At 44.7% G+C, this 21231-nt stretch overlaps 1 protein-coding gene across 3 annotated transcripts in view; it reads left to right on the top strand.

Annotated features, from left to right (window-relative positions):
* PARP9 (poly(ADP-ribose) polymerase family member 9) overlaps positions 1-21231 on the top strand; it is a 797801-nt gene that overhangs the window by 299812 nt on the left and 476758 nt on the right. The gene's annotated exons all lie outside the window — the stretch shown is intronic.

The raw sequence follows: 21231 nt of genomic DNA, 5'->3' as shown, positions 1-21231 counted from the left end.
TAACTTTTCAAATAAAATCGATGGTTTTGTGTGAAACGGGAGCTACATACTTGCTTTTGGGTTTTAATTCCACGTACTTCTCAATTTCTGGCTGTTCAGAACCCATCCAAGAACAGGAGAAAAAATAAATTTGAAATTTACAGCAGATTGTAATTCCAACTTTGTATTATATTGCATAAAATGCCCATGCGGACTAATGTATATAGGCAAAACAGAAAGAAAACTCAAAATCAGAATAGGTGAGCACATAAGTATGATACGCAACAAAAACATGAAATCAAACCTGGCAGCTCACTGGATTACCAACAAACATAACATTTCGCAAGTACGATTTATGGCAGTGGAAAAGATAGAACCAAGAGAAGGAATAGACAGCCGTAAACAGTTATCTCAAAGAGAAGTTATGTTGATTAAGAAATTCCAAACGATGGAACCTTTGGGTTTAAATGACAAATTGGACCTTGCTTGCTTTTTGTAAAATAATTTGACACTGTTAAATATGTATGTATAATTGCAACAGTGAAAGATTCCTTATGTTCTCCTATAATGATACTCAATATTAGGTCTTTGTAATCACAATGAAAATCATCCATATCAACTATGTTCTGTTTTTGTTTTGTCTTGTTAAATGAGTGTAACCACATATTGTTTAACCACTCAGCTGAGTCACCAATACGACCAATGTAACGTCTGAATAGGATCTAGTCTGACTTCTATGTTTACTCTTTAGTTATTATATTTATTCTTCAGCTGTAATCTCATTTCCCTCCCAGGATATAGTTTGGTCTTTTAGTTTACGTTTTAGTTTCCATATCGTCGGTTTTTCATTCATTTTCATCTCCATAAGCAAATTAATATTTGCTTTCCATCTGCGTTTCTAACATGGCAGACGTAATCTCTAAATAGGAATCAGTCCTGTTTTTATGCCCATGTTCCAGCCCCCCTTTCGACGAGAACTCTGTATACATTAACACTCGCGATAACCACGAGCTGTTACTTCACCTTCGGCAACGAGTAGAAAGATTTGAACGTCGTGAAGGATTACCGCTCGAGAATTCTGCATTTTCGGTAAGCTTGAATCTCTGACCACGCTGAAAAACTCCGGTATTATCAGCAATTACTAACTTCGCAAAACTCCAAACATATTACCATAACACGGGTTTTCCCGTTTCTTTACAGAAACGCCGTTTTCACAGCGCGAGGAGCAGGTAAACATTTTTTAAGTCCATCTGGTATAATGCTTTTTAGGCACCTGGGCGGTTTCTCATAACATTCCCCTTATTTCTTCGTTTTTTACAGATACGCTGTTTTTCACTTCGATATACAGGTACCCATACAGTGTTTTTGAGTGTACATAGCAAGGTGCTCTTTAGGCACACCAGCGGTTCACTAAAATTGTTTTCAACTTTCCGCACAGAGAGTGAATTTTGATGGAGACTCCCCCATATAGAGAATCATATTTTCGTAGTTCATTTAAACAAGTGAGTTTTTATGCAATATCACTTTAGCTTTGTATTATTGTTGACATAATCATGAGCCCGGTCTATAATGAGGTGCAATCAACTGTATCTGCAGTAAATCTAAAAAGTGCTTGTAGGACAATTTTCATAACATGGTGTTTGTATCAGCCAATTGACAAACCATATCTGAGAAAAATCATAGCCTTATTCATAGCTTTTCTATAATCATTAATTCCAATGTAATTCATCTAAATGAATATAATGTGTTAAAAATTGTTAGAATCTAGCCTGGTGACCTCAAAATTAAGTAGTGGCATGTGTACATAAAAAAGTATAAATTACTGATAATCGGAATGTCAGATTAATGGAAACATATGAATTTTTTACAGAGGCCCCTGAGGAAGGGACAGGGTCCCGAAATGCATCGGGCCAATCAATTCGTCTATCGTCGAATTCATGATTAATGTACATAATGTTTGTATGATGTTTAAATACAACTCATGTACTGTTAAATGCATATAAATGTCAGAATGAAATTAAATAGGATGTGATAAAGGAGGATTCACAAATGATGAATATTGCTTCAAAATAAATGCAATAATGAAATAACTCTTGAAACTTTGGAATAATTGACAAATTCTTGATAAACATAAGGAAAAGGAGGAAATACGTAATACAGCTGTGCGCAAGGTAAGGTCGTGATAGTGTTATCACGCACCATCCTCTCAAACAATTCATGTACTAAGGGACTGGCAGCCCTTGATTACCGAGCAGCACGCCACAGAAGGATTACACAACAGAAAGATTTGAGTACATAGCAAACTCAGGATAAAAGGAGTGCCAAAGGCCTAGTCCTATCATATATAAACAACATATGTTTGCCACATGTATCTCGAATTAGAGACCAATGTTTCAAAATTATCCTTTTAACTTCATAACACACGAGTGAGAATGTGCTCACCATCACAACTCTGTCTTTATATTGCTCTCTTTGTCTCGGGATCAATACACTCTCTTAAGGGCAGAACCGTGCCCTCTTCATGGATATGGAGATGATTTTCTCAGGGTACCCCTTTTCAGAAAATTTTTGTCTAAGTACTTCTGCCTCTATAAAGTAATCCTTCTTAAGATGACTACTACGGCACAGGTGCGAAAACTGGCCACACAGCAAGTTGTCTCTGAAGGCACAGGGATGGATTTTTAACAACAAATTCGAGTCTGTTGGTTTTCTGTATAGTGTGGTGTAAAGGGTGCCATTTATTTGCCTTATCAGGAGATCCAAATAGTTAATTTCTACCCTAGTACGAAGGTACATGTGGGATAAATGACTCAAAATGCAAAGTAGACGGAGCACCAGTAGAACGAAATTTTGCTGTATGTGGGCACACTGAGGATCACATTTATCAGCAGGTGTGGAGGTCATAACCCTTGACAGCAGAGGAGGTGACATCTCAGCACTACCGGATTGGAAAGAAATCAAGTGGAAAGACCTTTTGGACAACACCAACTTTGGTCTCAATGATTGGGATGGCATGCAGAAACTCGCTATTAAATATTAAATACATAGCCATTTTATGAACTGAGATGACGTCATGGGCTACACTAGGGGTTGTGATGTCTTACAATGATGTTCATGATATCACATCGTACATGGATTATTAGTTGTTGCATTACAATAATTTGTCCGGTTAAATGGCACTTTTGTTAAATCTACTAGGATACCTATACATCAGACACTAGTATTAGTGAGTTATTTAGGTTCTGATTTGGTCGAATTGCACAAACACTAGACGCTTCAGGGGCGAAGTTTTACACTTTTGTCACAGACGTGAAACGTGGTCTACCTAAGATGGAGAGGCTTAGGTGTTTAGTGTTGCAGAGACAGTAGGGCAGATAACATTGCAACGTCTGCCGCGTGTTCCCCGTCTCTCCACACGGTAATGGTGATTCAGTTACTTGCATTAGCTCAACTGTAGCGGGGTGAGTCTTTAAGCTATATGCCATCTTCCATTCTTCAACAGGTTGCCATGGATGAGCCAATTTGATTTTGATTATGTCTTTTTTCACCCTAGATTGATTCCTGAATATTTCGGAGTAACTTTTTAGATCTTTTAAAGCTATAAGGATTGGTACTCGTTATTGCGTGCACTCTCCGGCACTGCACTAGTGGGCCACAAGGAGTATTGGGTTTGATCCTTGTGGCTACTAGCTTTCGTACTTTTTTGTGGGCTTGGACATTGATTATGGCATGTTGGACATGGAAAACATCATTAGGTGGTGGTTTGCATTTTCTTTATCACTTTTAAGCTATAAAGTGTCACCCCTGCTATGTATGGGGATCAATTTTTTAAGTTCAGAAAGTTTTATTGATAAGAATAAAGGTGTCAATATATAGTTAACAATATTAAAATCATGTTATTACTAAAGATTTTGCTACAATAAAATTATATGACTAGGACTCATGAATAAAGATAGAAACAATGAAATGATTGGAATATAAAATATTCTGGGAACAATTTGGGGGACTCAAGGTGTTTTTTAGGTCGAGGACTGCGTCGCACTGCGAAGCAGTGGGCGGAGCGCCGAGATTTTATGTTTCTTAGTAAGGGGGCTTGAACCCGCCCCTCTTCTCCATTGGCTGGCCTCGTGAATGCTGGCCAGCCATTGGAGGAGAGGGGCGTCACTCCCTTTAAGCCCCGTCTTTTTCAGATTCGGGGGCGTGTTTAGGTTTCGTAACCTGGCGAGGGGCGAAGCCACTCCCAGATCGAAATCTGTTGTTTTTAATAGTGAGGTTAGGACAGCCTCTGTTTCCAATTGGCTAGCTCCATAAATGGAGGCTAGCCATTGGGAGGCAGAGGCTGTCAATCGCGCTTTCTCACGAAAACGCGATTCGGGGGCGTTTCTGGTGCTTTTTTTAAGCCCCGCCCCTTTGTCCCGGGCCGCGCTGCGATTGGCTGCCGGCCCGGGACACCCCCGTGACGTCATTCCCGGGCCGCGCTGTGATTGGCTGGCCGGCCCGGGACCTGACTTGTTATAAATGTTGTTGCCTTGCTCTACTGCAACCCCTTCCTTTTTTCTCCTGTACGATATTTCAGCAACTGATTCTGATATAAACCGTGCATTACTGTTGTTATGCATTGTCAATTGATGCCACTCATATGCAAACGCGCTATATCACTACCGACTATTAGACATGTGAAGTCGGTTTTCCTTTCATAAGAAAGCCAGCTCCTCACACTGCCTCCTTAAGTGCTCTGGTGTGGGGCGCTTGATTATTTCATTCCTGCCATGCTCCACGTCGGAGAAAGCCAGCACCTCACACTGCCTCCTTAAGTGCCTGGGTGTGGGGCGCTTGTTGATTATTTCATTCCTGCTGCGTGTGAGGGCGGACCAAGGGTGGAAGGCCGACAGCACAAAAGTTCGCCCATTTAAGGCTCGTCAATCTCCACGTCGGAGAAAGCCAGCAAGAAAGCCAGCGGAGAAAGGCAAACACGGCCGCAGTCACTATGCACGCAGTTTTTGAAAACTTGGGGTACGTTTTCCGTTTTAAGAACAAGAAGCTGTAAGATTAAAAATAAAAAAAAGTATTAATAGTTTTCTACCTAGCCATAACGACCGCGAAAATAATATGCCTCTTCCCACCCATTCAAAGTCAAATATCCTTAAGTGACACTCAACAAGACCCCGAAAGCGAAAGAGCGGCGGCTGCCTGCTGAGAGCAATTTGTTCAGATCTGCACTTCTCTCCCGACAGCAGCGAGACCCAGGCCGCCATGTGACTGGTGGCGGTGAAGCGCCCAGGGCACACAGGCAAGGTGGGCAAGCCTCTCCCGCAGCACATGGCTTGGAGGGGAACGCTATGCGCCCTGGTGACACTGCTCCACCTTCGGGTTCCCTAAGCAGCAGCGGCCGAGACACGCACAGGTAAGATGCTGCTATCGTGCCTTTCAGTGGCGCAGCTCATCCCAGCACTGACACTTGAAAGGCATGTGTCACCTCCACTCCCCCCACCGTGGGAGACAGCCCAGACCAGCCCCTGACCCCTTTTGATAGTTGCCCGCACGGGGCGGCGCCCCCTTCGCCCCTGGGAAATTTGTCGAGCCCATATACAGGTGAGACCTGCAGCCGCTTCCAGGGAAGTCGCGAGCCCGCCCTGATCATCTGTTACTCATCTGTTACCAGCTCACTGTACCTTTGAAAAAGATTAAAGAAAAATGATTGTCACCGTAAATTCAGATTCAGGCAGCCTTTAGATCTGTTGATTACTCAGTTACATGCATTTGCATTTTTTTAAACTGTTTTTCTATCACTGGGAGGTTTCAGCAGAGACCAGGCAGCGGGGGAGGACGCAGCTTGCTGTGGGTGAAAGGGAGAGCCGTGCAGCGGCGGCTGATTCTGCAGTGCAGAAAGAGCGTCAGCTGCGGGGCCTCCAATGGAATGTTCAGGGCTCGGGGGCTCCCTGGGTGTGTCAGAATGGGCCTTCAAGCACTAAAAGAGAGGGCAGGCCTAAGTGCGCCAGGATGCCCTCCCTCAGTCGACCTCCGTTTCCATTTCACTGAAGTGAAGGTTTAGTTGCCGGTTTTTACTTTGCTGCTGCCCCACCCTGAGTCCATTAATGGTTTCTTCACCTTGACCTCCCACCCCAGCCAACCATTTCTCTGGAGTTATCAGAAGTGCACAGGGATATTTTTTCCACAATATGTTTTCTTTGGCAGGGTTCATTGCCTTTTATTGGTCTTTTTGCACCGCGCACATCCCACAATGCATGTTATTTCCATCAAGACTACTAGGCTTTGTAAAATTCAGTGCTTGCTTTGCTAAAAATAAAAAAAATAGAAATAACTGCAGGCGCTATATTGTGCTTAGGTGCTGTTGAATGTCCTGGTTTGTGAATTTTAAGCTTACCTGGTCTTGATCTCTCCTCATGCCTCTTGCTTCTTGCTTCCAACACCTCCTGTTTCTTTATCTAACTCTCGCAGGCTCTTTACTTCCTTCTTTCCTCCTGGTCATTCTTTTCCTCCCCTTCTACTTTTTCTGACTTTCTCTTTCTTGGTCTAGAACAAAGTCTGATGGTGAGAAATGAGTTTTGGTCTAAAAAATGGACTCCTGAGTCCGCTCCTGCCCAAATTAATACCCTCTCCTTAAATATGAGTAATATTTATCCTTATTAAACCTCCCAAAAAGAGAATTGCCCCCTCTGATTGGAATATCTTCTTGTTCTTCTCACCCTGGAGTCTTTAGAAAAGTGGGCCGCTGCAGAATGCCACCCCTTGCGTTCTCCATGCTGCAAGGGGCGGACGGGAGAGACCTTGGGGCTTATGGGAAGAGGGACATTAAAATAATTGTATCACCCATTGAGATGCTAGTCTGAAGAGCACAGCTGACAACCGTGCCTGACATGGAAATATAGAAGTGCTGGTTCTCATCATCGCAGAGCGCCTGCGTGCTACTGAGAAGTGCCACTAAAATATTACATCCCTGCTGAGGAGTGCCGGTACTCTGCCATCAAAGGTTTTGTACCTGCTGAAAAGTGCTGATATCTCCACTGAAATTATTGGTCTCTTGCTGAGAATGCATGTATACTCCAATCAAAAATATTGAATCCCTGCTGAGAAACACCAGTAATCTCCCGTAAAAAAATATTGGACCCACGCTGAGAAGTGCCAGTACTCTCCCGTTAAAAAATGTTGGCCCGCTACTGAGAATTGTCACTCTCCCATTAAAAATAATAGACCCCTGCTGAGAAGTGTTACCCTCCCATTAACATTATTAGACCCCTGCTGAGAAGTGTTACCCTCCCATTAACATTATTAGACCCCTGCTGAGAAGTGCATGTACTTTTTCTTTCAAATGAAAGAAGTGCTGGTACTAAACACCTTACTGTACCTGCCCATTGAAAGCACTGGCTGACCAGGAATAATTGTTACTTCAAATAAATGGATTCCTCTAAGGAATAATAAAAAGAGCTGTTAAAAGGAGTACACCGTCCTACGGCTGCCTTGTTACTGTGTAGCAATTATGATGCACACATGAGCTTACAGTGAATAGTTGTTTGCTACCTGCAGTGAGAAGTGTGGACTTCTTCCTAATTGCTTTAAAGACGCCCTATGGTGAATGAGTCAACCAGTAGATTTGTATAGCGCTTCTTGTCACCCGTGAGGGAATCCATCCAGGTGCTGGCAGGATCCAGTTAATTAGTTAAATAGACCGATCTTCAGGGATTGTCTGAACTCTAGAAGTGATGAGGAGGTCCAGAGATGATAGGATGGCTCATTCCATGTGTTTGGTGGTAGGTAGGAGGAGTGACCGCTGCTTCTGCTATGTCAGATGCGAGGGTGAGGGTTAGAAAAAGGGATGCGGAGTGGTGGTGTCTGGTTAAAGCGGTGGTTCAAGTAGGCTGGGCCGCAGTTGTGCAGGGCTTTGTATGCGTGGCTCAGTAGCTTGAAGTGGTATCTTTGCTGTACCCGGAGTCAGTGGAGTTTGCTAAGGTTGGGGGTGATGTGGGTTTGTCAAATGAGATCCTGGACCAATCTAATGCAAGCAGTCCTCCAAAGTCAATCATTGGGCAATTCTGACTGGTTGGTGCCCGTATTGTTACAATATGGTTACAACAAGGGGTGATTTTGTCAGGATATTTGGTTTAATGAAGAGCAATTTTGCCAACTTGAATTGCTTGGATTTTGGGGGCAAACAAGAGAAGCCCAACTGGGGTGTGATTGACTTTGGAGGACTGATTGCACCGTGCCATATCTGAGCTTGCAGCCGCTTAGTTTTTTTCCACATTGTTCTCTGCCTGTGGCAAAAGTGATCTAAATTGCCGGTCCAAGGCTGAGACTGTGATTAGTAAAATATAGGATGTGGAACTTGTGATACATATACCATCGCTCTGACATGGCGGGCTAAAAGACCGAATTGCATTTTTGAATGGCGCAGTCCTACTTTGATGACTGACGTAGTTCCCGGAATGAGGACAAGTGAAAGCATTTAAGTTCAGCCCGCTTCGTTTATGTTGCAAACACTGCGGAAGGCATTACCCAAAGTGCATCTGAATGGTGCAATATATGCTGGTTGAAACGAAAACTTAGTGAGTGCCTGGTGTGTTTTTTTTTAACATATATATATGAAAAGACTTTATAGTTACCTGTGAAATAAATACATTTTCGTGGTAAAGGCATATTCTTTGTAAAGGTTTGCATGGTAAAGGCATGCATGGTAGAAACTCATGCCGTGTTGTTATGGCATGCATTGTAATGGCATGCGTGATGCCTTCATACAACCTTTCCAGGGCCTTCTAGCTTGTATGTTCTCAACAATACCGACTCCCCATACACTCAGGATCTGAGTTGAGTGGCAACAGAAAAAGCTCTGCTATCTGAAGGAAGTGCTCAGACTGAAAGACCATCCTCCATTATTGGTATTTCCTTCACCGTACTACCCCTTATGTGGAGGAGATTGTGCCAGGGTATTTTCCTGTTGGTATTGTTCTTCCTTCCTGAGGCAGAAGGACTGTAATGTTATTGGAACATTCAATCCACTGAGGCTAGAAGGAACTAAACTAAAGAGGAGAAACAGAAACACGAGCACAGTATGTCGATGCAGATGGCGCTTTGGCCCTCTGCCACCCATTGTTTTCAGAGAAGCGCCCGATATTTCACTGGTCTAATGCTCATTTTAACACGCGTGCACTGAAATATTTACGCACATGCATATTACCCACTCTCCAAACTACATGTGATCCTACTCAAACAACCAGATCTCGAACTCTGCCCTATGACTGAATCCTTGACACAAATGCGTCAGTGTGCGCAAGCTGTGACACATCCCCACGACATAACATGTATGTAAAATAGTTAGTTCTACTATTTGTAATGCAAGTAGAACATTTTTTGCATGTTTCCTGAAGCATTTTTGTTGTTAATTTCTAAAAACAAAATAAAACGACAACAAAAAAACACAAAGCGGAAACTAATTTCTCTGCGTGCTGCACACCGTAAGGTGGTTTTCGAGTCTTGTGCATTGATTTTTCAATTTTCTCATTACCGTCTCGCTTTGTGTAAACTTAATTTACAGGTGCTACCTTAAAAGCAATAGGGGAAACCTGTTTCAATTACACGAGGGAAAGGGAAATAAATGTATACATTACATTATTCTTGTAATATCTGTGACAAAATTAAAGGGAAAGGAAACCTTTCAGCAAAAATGATGGATGCAGCATGAAATCAATTTGCGCGGGGGCTGCAGCAGTTCTGTGATCTCCAGGTGGCACTGGCTGTCCACTGCTCCGAAGCAGGCTTTCATAATGTATACCAGGGTCTCCGACACCTTGGCACTCTCACAGGCCAGCATTGCCTGATACTGTACACATGTGTGCCTGTGTTCCTCAGCGAGCTAAACTGGCTGCGAATTGTGCACTGACCTTTTCCGTTTATGCAGCACTTCTGTTTGTCTCGTTGTAGCTCTTGCTACAAAAAGCTGGTATGATAGGGTAGAAAAAAATCAGCAGAGAATCCGGCTGTCGTTGTTGCGAGTTTGGATGTTTGTGGTGTTGGTCTCTCGGGAGCTTAGAGTCATCTACTTCTACGACGGTCTCAGAAGAGAGTGGAATGTCCCTTCTTCGTATCTTCTGAACTTTATGTTGCAGAGGCACGTTTAGGCACCGCAGTCGATGTCCCTGTGAATTAAGCATTTTATGCCCTGCAGATCCTGCCCAAAGACAGTCTGGTGACTTCCCATTTCTGATGAGGAACCACTTACTGACACGAGAAGAAGAGGAGAAGGGGTGTGCTCAGGAGGCATGCCCCAAAACTGTGTTTTCAGCCAGAAATCCCTCATATCAATTATGTGGCTAAAAACAAGTTGAAAGATTTGAACCTGTGACCATTAGGTCAAACACAGACCACAACAGTGGACGCATTAATCCACTAAGCCACCAGACAGGCACTCTTCAATATGTCTATGAAATACCGCTGTTTTTCTGCGCCTTCTGTTGCCTCGTCATTCGAAACATCTGATTTGAGCTTGAAAGTTTGCAATGCCAGGCACAGTTTGCTACAATTTCATCTGCCTCCACACACACCCTCACACACCACATCACTCAGGGACACCACCACGTCACTCAGGGGCACCACCACATCACTCAGGGGCACCACCACATCACTCAGGGGCACCACCACATCACTCAGGGGCACCACCACATCACTCTGGGACACCACCACATCACTCTGGGACACCACCACATCACTCTGGGACACCACCACATCACTCTGGGACACCACCACACCACTCAGGAACACCACCACATCACTCTTAATACACCACCACATCACTCTTAATACACCACCACATCACTCTTAATACACCACCACATCACTCTAATACACCACCACATCACTCAGCCCAACCACATCATCACTCAGCACCACAACAGCACTGTCCTTGCTTGCTACCAACAAGCATTGCCATAGCCAATAGGACTCGCATTAGGAAAGTGTAAGCTATTGGCTTTGTGAATAACAATGCTATTAATTTATATATTTTCAAAGCCAACACCTATTTAAACAAGCATTTACAATGCAACGGTTTCGCCTTTGGAAAAGTTTGAGCTATTGGCATTGTAAATGGCAACATTTGTATTTATGTGTTGGTTTTGAAAACAGATAAATAAATGGCATTGTCATTTACATTGCAAATAGCTTTAACATTTCCAAAGGCGAAACCGTTGCATTGTAAATGCTTGTTTTTAGATTCTTTCTCTCTGTGACATCTTCAGTCACTCAAACCTAAAAAACACGCACCCCAGTCTGAAAAGGACGGGGCTTGGGCGGGGCCCGGCCTGTTTCTGGCTCGCTTCTTCGGACGTGCCCACCTCTAGCCCCAGGAGGGCTGCCAAACAGTATCTACCCTTCACTTGTGTTCATATAGCCGAGACCTAAAACAGTTTTACCTGCTTAAACTCAGGACTGGCTGCGGGCGGGGCCTTGTGTCAGGTTGTGTCGGGGGCCACTTACATCTGTACCCCAGTATTTTACTTTTGAGCACCCGAACAGCGACACTCCCACTGCCCCCATCGCAGGCTGCTAATTGGACTTTCCTTGAGCCCAGAAGCCCCCACAGGAGGGGTGGTGGGGTGAAGTCTCACTTTAAGAAATCTCAGCAGTCGGGGAACCCCCCCCCCCTTTTTCTCCTCCCCGTTCAGACCTGCTTTGTAACATCTCACTCTGAGGCTGAGCACACAAGTACAGTCGACTATATAATCCATGTGTCGGTGTTAGGAGAGGCGTGTGGGTGTCCAGAGGTCAGCGAACTGCCTTCTGGGAATTGTAGTTTTCATTAACATTGTAAGTATCCGATTTAAAATGTCATAATTCGCGCTGCCGCCGGCTATATGCGTCACGCACGGCTGAGGGTGTCACGCATGGCACGGGCCCTCCCCGCCACAATGCTGGGTGCAGTGAACCTCCTTGAACCCCAGATGTTCACCCCTGGGGCACCTGGAGCGTGGGATGTGGGTGTTGTACATGGGGCGCCTCTTGTCTGTTCTGTGTTCCCGGGTCTTTAGGTGTTGTGTCCTGGCTGCGCATGCGCCTCGCCCCTTCTAGGCGCTATCTGTGCTGCCTTGGTGCACAGCGTCGTCTGGCATATTGTAGTATGTTCAAGGTGTTGCACGGCGCAGAGAGGGTGTGTGCTTGGAGACGGCTGCTAGGAGTGTGGGTATAGGCGCTACAAGGAAAACACGTATATTTACAGAATTGCATGTACATAAATACACAATGGCCCTAATTATATCGACTTTGGAAGGGCGAGAGGAGAATCCACCCCACAGAAAAGCTGATGTGTGTGCCCGTTCCCCGGAGAGGGGGGGGGGGGGGGGGAAGCAGGCATTAGCGGGGACCAAGAGGCCCAGGACACAATTCACAGGGTTGTAACAGGAGTCACCTCGTTTGAGTGTGACACAGCTCCCCTTGTGGGTCGCACGACGCTTCCCTGCTGTGTTGACTTTAGTTCTAGAAGCTTCTGTACTTGGCATGGCCTGTTGGCACTGTGAGCTGGCACTGCACCTGGGGCGTGCCTCGGATTGCACTTATGTCTGCAGAGTGATTCTCTTAGGCACTGCACATGTGTGTGAGCTGGGTGAGTGTGCGTGCTGAGGATGGGTGTGAGCTGGGTGAGTGTGCGTGGTCAGGATGGGTGTGAGCTGGGTGAGCGTGCTGCGGATGGACGTGTGCGTGCTGAGGATGGACGGTGCGTGGTGCGATTTTATATAGCGCGAACTTTAGTGTCGGAGCGCTTTACAAAAGGACCAGTTACATTGCATAAGGTGTGCCCCTAATGAGTGCCAAGTGCCCCCCACACCTCCAGGAGATCTGCCCTTGTACCAGCAGCAGCGTGCCTTCTGGGCGTTGTAGTATCACTTTTGTTCATAAAGCCGAGTCCTAAAACTGTTTTACCTGCTTAAACCCAGGACTGGCTGTGGGCGGGGCCTTGTGTCGGGTTGTGTCGGGGGCCACTTGCATCTGTACCCCAGTATTTTACTTTTGAGCACCCGAACAGCGACGCTCCCACTGCCCCCATCGCAGGCTGCTGATTGGACTTTCCTTGAGTCCAGAAGCCCCCATAGGAGGGGTGGTGGGGTGAAGTTTCACTTTAAGAAATCTCAGCAGTCGGGTGACCCCCCCTCCCTTTTCTCCTCCTCGTTCAGACCTGCTTTGTAACATCTCACTCTGAGGCTGAGCACACAAGTACCGTTGACTATATCATCCATGTGTCTGCATTAGGAGGGGTGTGTGGGGGTCCGGAGGTCAGCGAACTGCCTTTTGGGAGTTGTAGTTTTCATGAACATTATAAGTATCCGATTTAAAATGTCATTTGCGCTGCCGCCGGCTATATGCGTCACGCACGGCTGAGGGTGTCACGCATGGCACGGGCCCTCCCCATCACAATGCTGGGTGCAGTGAACCTCCTTGAACCCCAGATGTTCACCCCTGGGGCACCTGGAGCATGGGATGTGGGTGTTGTACACGGGGCACTGTTGTACAGTGCTTAGCTCATCTACTGAGCTAACACTCTAGATCTCTGTAATGTTCTTTGTTCTGGAATTCTCCGTTGCCCTGTTGGCAGTTGGAGCTCTGGCCAGGGGAGGATTGGGCTTACCTGTTCTGTGCTGCAATAAAGCTGTTCCTGCAACATCCAGTCTGTGGAGTTATGCATCAAATCTACAACATTTGGCGACTTGGACTTAAAAGACATCTGGCCATAGCTTCCTGTTGAAGATTGCAGCTAATTAAGGAATTACAGAACGGCAGCACCGATTCCTCACGAACCCGCGTGGTAAGCAGACCGAGAGGAGCCTTCAGCGTATTGGCGTTAATTGCAGTGGAACCGATCGTGAATTTTGGGAGAATACGAGGTTTCCTCTATGTGCCGACGAAGGTGACGTCACACCCTCCAACGTCTTTCGTGACGAGATGTGGTGAGTCGCGCACACGCACTGCTGGAGCGCACGCTGAAGCGCACGACGTGACTGGGTGAGTTGCGCATCTCTTACGCGCACTACTGGAGCGTATGCTAAAGCGCACACTGAAACGCACAACTGCGTTTCTCTGACACTGTACGCATTGTCCTCATGCGCATGCCAGAGACGCACACGTTCATGCGCGTGTGACAACAGACGTCAGACGTAACTGACGTAAATCGGCCATTTTGAATAATTTTTCTGCCTGTTGTCAGTGGTTGCTAAGCAACGCGCTTCGCGGAGATCTTCACATCAGACTGTCGGAAACACCGTGGTGCAGCGGATTATCACTGCGGACTACCTGGAACGTCATTATTTGGCGGATCTTCAGAATAATAAAGTGGAGTAAGCGTTTAAATTGAGTGAAAAGATAAATATATACAGACTGTTTCTGTTCTCTGTGAAAAGAAAAATTATAACGTGCTTGTATAACAACTGTTTCTTGCTACTACACAATAGTACCTTACGTTTCAATTCAATGGCTCAAGCAATTAATGTAGCACTACCACCACAATTCTTGTGCGAACCAGGGAATCCACCCATAATGTGGGAAGACTGGATAATAATGTTTAACAACTATATCCAAGCTTTAGACGGGGAGGATTTCTCACCTAAGCGCAAGAAAGCTCTCTTGATGACGACATTAGGTAAAGAAGGACAACGTCTGTTTAAATACTTACCACAAGTATTACCTTCTGGGTCACAAGCAGATTTAGATGAATTTAAGGAGGCGGTAGAAAGACTTGAAACCAGATTCGGTAAGGAAGAAAACCTTGTCTTACAGAGATACAAATTCTACAAGAACAAACAGTTAGCGGAAGAGAGCATTGATGAGTTTGTTGCGCGTCTACGCGAACTATCAGTGAAATGCAACTTCGGCCAAATGGCGGATGAACTTATAAGAGACCAACTGATTGTTCAAGCCAATAACAGAAAAGTCCAAGAACGATTATGGGCGGCAAAAAATCCAACATTGAAAGTTGCGATAGAATTGGCTAAAGTAGTAGAAGAGAGTGAGAAATGTATGAGAGAGTTGCAGAAGAGTGGCTTGGAAACTAAAGTGGCAGAAGTTTCCAATAAGAGTATGACTAGTGACAATAGTGATGATGAAGCTATGGCGATTGCTATAGTAAGAAAAAAGGGCTATATTCTTCAGAAGAAGAATATTCAACAAACCTCAGGTAGTAGGAATAGTCAGAAAGTGTGTTCGAGGTGTGGGAGTTTTTCACATTCTTCAGATGCTAAGTTTTGCTTTGCAAATAATAAAGAGTGTCTACGTTGTGGGAAAACGGGACACTTTGCAAAGATGTGTAAAAACAAAAACAGTTCAAACGGTTCACGGGTGACTGTAATTAATGACTGTACTGATGTGAGACGTGAAAAGAACAAGATATTAATTTTGTCTGACACTGTATGTTCATGCAAAGATCGAAGAGAGAATCCTTTTAAAGCTGAGTTCAAAATTGATGAGAGGGTAGTGAACCTCATGGTGGACACAGGTTCAAAGTGGACCATCATCCCACTATCCTTAATGAAGAGTGTGTGGGGCGAGAGAGCATTGAAAGAGTGTGATATTTTTCCGTCTGGATATCAAGGCGAGAAAATTGATCTATTGGGATATTTCGAGTCAAAAATTGAATTCAAGAATAGATCGGTGCCTGGAAAGGTTTACATATCGACTGTAGGACCGGCCATATTAGGTCGTCACCACCAATTTGACCTACACATTGTAGTAGATCCCAGGTCTGATGATCCTGTGTCTATAGTTGATAAGTCTTCTATTGGTGAGATACTAGACGAATTTAAAAATGTGTTCAGAGACCAATTGGGGGAACTTATAGGATATTCTCATCGCATAATACTCAAGGAGGGTAGTTGTCCTGTCCAACATAAAGTGAGGAAAGTCCCTTTTGCCCTACGTAAAGAAGTTAAGTCCACTTTAGAAGAAATGCTTCAAGGTGGTATTATCGAACCAATTGAAGCATCTCCCTGGGTTTCCCCTGTAGTGATTTCCCAGAAACCGGACAATAAAATTAGGTTCTGTGTGGACTTACGCTCACTCAATAGATGTGTGGTTGCGGATGTATTTCCCCTACCAAACATTAATGAGCTAGTTTCGACACTTAAAGGGGCCAAGTTCTTTAGTAAACTGGATCTAAAGCATGCTTATCATCAAATTTGCTTAGATGACAGCTCCAAACATCTTACCGCATTCATCACTAGTGAGGGGACATTCCAATTCACGAGATTGCCCTTCGGACTTGTCTCTGCCGCTAGTGTATTCCAGAGACTTGTTTCTGAAGTGTTTAAAGGGTTAAATAAAGTCCTTTACTTTCAGGATGATATCTTGATATATGGAAATTCACTAGAAGAACACAATGAGATTTTGTGGAATGTGTTACAAAGAGTGGATGTTGCTGGTCTGACATTGAGAAAAGAGAAGTGTGCATTCCTTTTGAAAGAAATAGAGTACTTGGGTTTTTGCCTATCCGAAGAGGGGATTAAACCAAAAAAGAATTTGTTAGAGGCCATTGAACAAGCTCCTTCTCCAGTTGATAAAGATCAACTTCGATCATTCATGGGTCTGATCGAGTTTTACTCGAAATTTGTGAAGGATTTTTCCTCAAAGACTGCTCCTTTGAGGAGTTTGTTGAAGAAGGGTGTTAAGTTCAATTGGACTGTTGAGCACGAGTCTTGCTTCGATATGATAAAAAAAGAGCTAAAGTCTGCCAATGTCCTTACACCGTTTGACACTGCTCGGTCCTCTATTTTGATGGTAGATGCTAGTATTGTAGGTCTTGGTGCAGTTCTTTTACAAAAACATGGTGGAGTGGAAAAGACCATAGCGTTTGCCTCTAGGCCATTATCTGTCTCAGAGTCGAATTACTCGGTTATAGAACGTGAGGCTCTTGCTGCTGCTTGGGGCACGAGTTATTTTAGGACCTATCTGTGGGGTTACAAATTTATCCTTCGCACGGATCATAAACCTCTCTTAAACGTGTTGGCTCCGGGAGGTGCTGGAAAGGGGTCTCCACGTTTAGCAAGGTTAGCCTCTCGCCTACAAGATTACCAATGTGAAATTGAGTTTGTTCATGGATGGAAAAACATCCAAGCGGATTGCCTGTCACGACTTCCTGTGCGATCTTCTAGTGGTGAAGATTCAGTTGAAGATGTATTGGATGATGTAGCAGTTGCTGTAATGGATGATGTTATGAGTGTAGGTGGTGGTTCTTTTTCTTGTAGTGAATGGTCAAAAGGTATGGAAGATGATCAGGTTTTAAAAGCTGTCATAAATCTTGTGTCAAAAGGAGCAAGAAGAGAGAGTACTGTAGAACCTCAAGTCAGACCGTTTTTAAAAGTCTTAGACGAACTCTCCTTAGAAGGGGAGCATGTTTTGATGAGAGGTGACCGTTATATTCCACCTAGTTCTTTAAGGTGTAGGATCCTAAACTTAGCCCATGAGGGACATTTGGGCCAAAGTCTCACGCAACGTCGAGTTAAGGAACATTTTTGGTGGCCCTCTGTCGATTGTGATGCAGTAGATTGTGTTTTAAGGTGTAATTTCTGCAAGGAAGGGGAGAAACGTCTGAAAGTGTTGGGGTCTCAGTCTACACAGAAAATTAGTTTTGAAAATATACCATGGCACAGTGTGTGTTTGGACTTTATAGGTCCCATGAGTGAATTGCCATTAAATCAACGTTACGCTATTGTTGTAATAGACTGTTATTCGAAGTGGCTTTGTGTACAGTTTGTGAGAGAGATAAACACTGATACTACCATTAGCTTCCTTAAAGGAGTGTTTTTGAATGAAGGATACCCTTCTGTTCTTATTACGGATAATGGCACACAACTGACTTCTTCAAAAATGACTCAGTTTGTACGTGAATGTGGCATCAAACATCAGAGGACGAGTTTGTACAATCCGCAAGGAAATGGCCTTTGCGAGAGAGTAAACCGTCTTGTAAAAGGGGTGATTCAAATGTTTGTTGAAGGTGGTTGTTTTTCCCATGAACGGGTACAAGAACTTGTTTGGGCCTACCGGTCAACGCCCCATAAGTATGGAGAAAAATCCCCTTTTGAGCTAATGCGAGGTCGTACGCCAGTGTCAAGATTGACTCCTGCATGGTTAAGGGGCTCTGCAAGTGAGGTGTCCTTATCCCAGGGCAGTGCTTCTTTACCTATATCTGTAGGCGATCTGGTCAAGGTAAAGCCAGGGAGATGTGCCAAGGGTCTTAGCAAGTTTAGAGGTCCCTTTAGAGTCAAAAGGGTTTTTCCACATTTTGTTGTCTTGGCCAATGGGGAAAGTTGGAATTATAGGAGAGTTGCACTATACCAAAGAAAGAATGACTGTTTTGATGGCGTAATACCTGGTAGTACTGAGGGATGCAATGGGTACTTGTTAACTTCTGATGGTAGCGCCTCTTTCGCTTCTCAACCAATTGTACGGGGGGAGGTGGGTAGTGGTGATGCTTCCACTTCCTTGAGTGCACAAGATAATTATTCAGTTGAAACTGCCTCTACTACAACTATTCCCACTACTTCTTCTTCTTCCTCATCAGAAGCTAGTTTGAGGTGTACTCGTTCTCGTCGTCCACCTACTTACTTGAATGATTATGTACATTGATTGTGTTTGATCTTTTGTATGATGTTGCTTCTTTCCTTGTTAAGGGGGGAAGATATGTTGTACAGTGCTTAGCTCATCTACTGAGCTAACACTCTAGATCTCTGTAATGTTCTTTGTTCTGGAATTCTCCGTTGCCCTGTTGGCAGTTGGAGCTCTGGCCAGGGGAGGATTGGGCTTACCTGTTCTGTGCTGCAATAAAGCTGTTCCTGCAACATCCAGTCTGTGGAGTTATACATCAAATCTACAACAGGCACCTCTTGTGTGTTCTGTGTTCGTGGGTCTTTGGGTGTCGTGTCCTGGCTGCGCTGCGCCTTGCCCCTTCTAGGCGCTATCCGTGCTGCCTTGGTGCACAGCGTCGTCCCTGCAAAGGGTCTGGCAGATTGTAGTATGTTCAAGGTGTTGCATGGCGCAGAGAGGGCGTGTGCTTGGAGAAGGCTGCGAGGAGTGTGGGTATAGGCGCTACAAGGAAAACACGTATATTTACAGAATTGCATGTACATATTCAAATACACAATGACCCTAATTATATCGACTTTGGAAGGGCGAGAGGAGAATCCGCTCCACAGAAAAACTGATGTGTGTGCCCGTTCCCCGGAGGGGAGTGGGGGGGGGACGGGGGGGGGGGAAGCAGGCATTAGCGGGCACCGAGAGGCCCAGGACACAATACACAGGGTTGTAACAGGAGTCACCTCGTGTGAGTGTGACACAGCTCCCCTTGTGGGTCGCACAATGCTTCCCTGCTGTGTTGACTTTAGTTCTAGAAGCTTCTGTACTTGGCATGGTCTGTTGGCACTGTGAGCTGGCACTGCACCTGGGGTGTGCCTCGGATTGCACTTATGTCTGCAGAGTTATTCTCTTAGGCATGGCACATGTATGTGAGCTGGGCGAGTGTGCGTGCTGAGGATGGGTGTGAGCTGGGTGAGTGTGCGTGGTCAGGATGGGTGTGAGCTGGGTGAGAGTGCGTGCTGAGTATGGACGTGAGCTGGGTGCACTGAATGTTGAGCACTGTGTCGCCTGGTAAGTGCAGAATTTTAGGGCGAAAAAATCTGAAGAATGTAATTGAGTCCGGACCTTCGACCCCTTCTGCCAAGAGGCTGGCTTAGGGGGCGAAGGAGGATCTTTTTGTAACCTTTTCACATTTGTTTTTCCTGAAGAGTTTGTTCTTGAAGTGGTTGGCGAGGAATCCATTATCGTACCCTCGTCAATCTCCTTCCCAAGGAGTTGTAAGTCCTCCAGTTTAGAAAACGGTGAGAAAAGCATAGATTTTTTAATAGTAGAGCGCTGTGGTTTCAACACGTTGTGAAAAGAGCCTTTCATTCTGACCATGAGTTGAAGAAACAGGTGCTGGAGGAAAGTCTGGGCATAGAGTCAAAAAGAATTAGCTGAGGAGGAATGACAAAAAAGGTGTCAGTGTCAACTTGAAATATGCAATGCTTAAAATAAGGGAATCGCAGCCCAGTACATTAATAGAGTCTGCAATGGTTAATCAGCGTGTACTCTCTCAGAGGGCGAGCTCACTGCAAATGTTGTGTCACCTAAGCTGTGCTTCTTCAAAGAATAGCTCTCAGCTTCTGTAAAAAAAAATGCACCTTAGGAATCAACATATATAGCCATGAAGTGGATAAGTCAAAAATAATCCGTCACTCAATTGAATAGAAGAGTGAAATTGAGAAAGAACAAATGTCGGTCATCCTAGCACTGGAAAATGCTTCACTTCAAATTTGTGAGGAAAAACACACAAAATGGCGGCCATAACAGAAATTCTTCAACATCTGTGGAGCGATGGTACAGTAATGTTAACTATACCACAAGTTCACTATTTATACGGGCAATGAACCAAGGTGCAACAAATGGAGTATTGGACATGACCGGGCATCGTTATTTTAAATAATTAAGGCACCAATTCTCTCACCGCTCGAGCCCAAAATTCAAAATGGAGGCCGCGCTGCCGCGAATGCATTCGGGAACCCTTTACCTAAAAAAAAAAGGATGTTCTGTGCCTCCATGAACTCCAGGAACAATCCCCTACAGGTCTTCATCAGTTCGCCGCTCTTTCCTCGCAGTCCGCTTCACTCGAGGTTCGGCAAAACGAGATTCCGTCGCTGCAGCGCCGGGAGCCCTACAAAGACGCGTCCATACCCCTCTGGCGCCTGGCCACACCCCCATGTATGGGGATAATTGAACCCCGACTTATAAGCATGATTTTTCGCATAAGTTGTTGACATTCACTTGCAATACAGGTTTGACTCACTGTGCAGTATCTGTATGAAGTTCCACCGACTTACCTTCTTGGACCGAGTCTTCTTTCATGCGCACCTGGTGGTGTTCTGGTCATGGAGCACTCTTAGATAACAGTTGTGAGGGCGGACATTGAGTTGTGATGTACTTGGGTAATAATCCCCTCTTTTTTCCATTTAACTTTAGATAGGTTAAAAGCCCGGTTCTTCTTCCTAACAAACAAGTCATCCGAATAATTTAGTGGTAATTATTTGATTAGTCAATTGAGGTAATAAGCATGTTTTCGCACGGGATTTAGGAAGTTCTTTTGTTTCTTTCCTTTTTTACGTAAGGTGCTTGTGTTTTTGTAGTCTAAAACCAATCCATGGGGCAAAGAGGGTTACATTCCAAGTATTATGG

This window comes from Lissotriton helveticus, chromosome 3_1 (genome assembly GCF_964261635.1).
Source record: "Lissotriton helveticus chromosome 3_1, aLisHel1.1, whole genome shotgun sequence".
Lineage (NCBI taxonomy): Eukaryota > Metazoa > Chordata > Amphibia > Caudata > Salamandridae > Lissotriton > Lissotriton helveticus.
The sequence above is the reverse complement of the archived record's forward strand: the minus strand, read 5'-3'. Positions and strand labels throughout refer to the sequence as shown.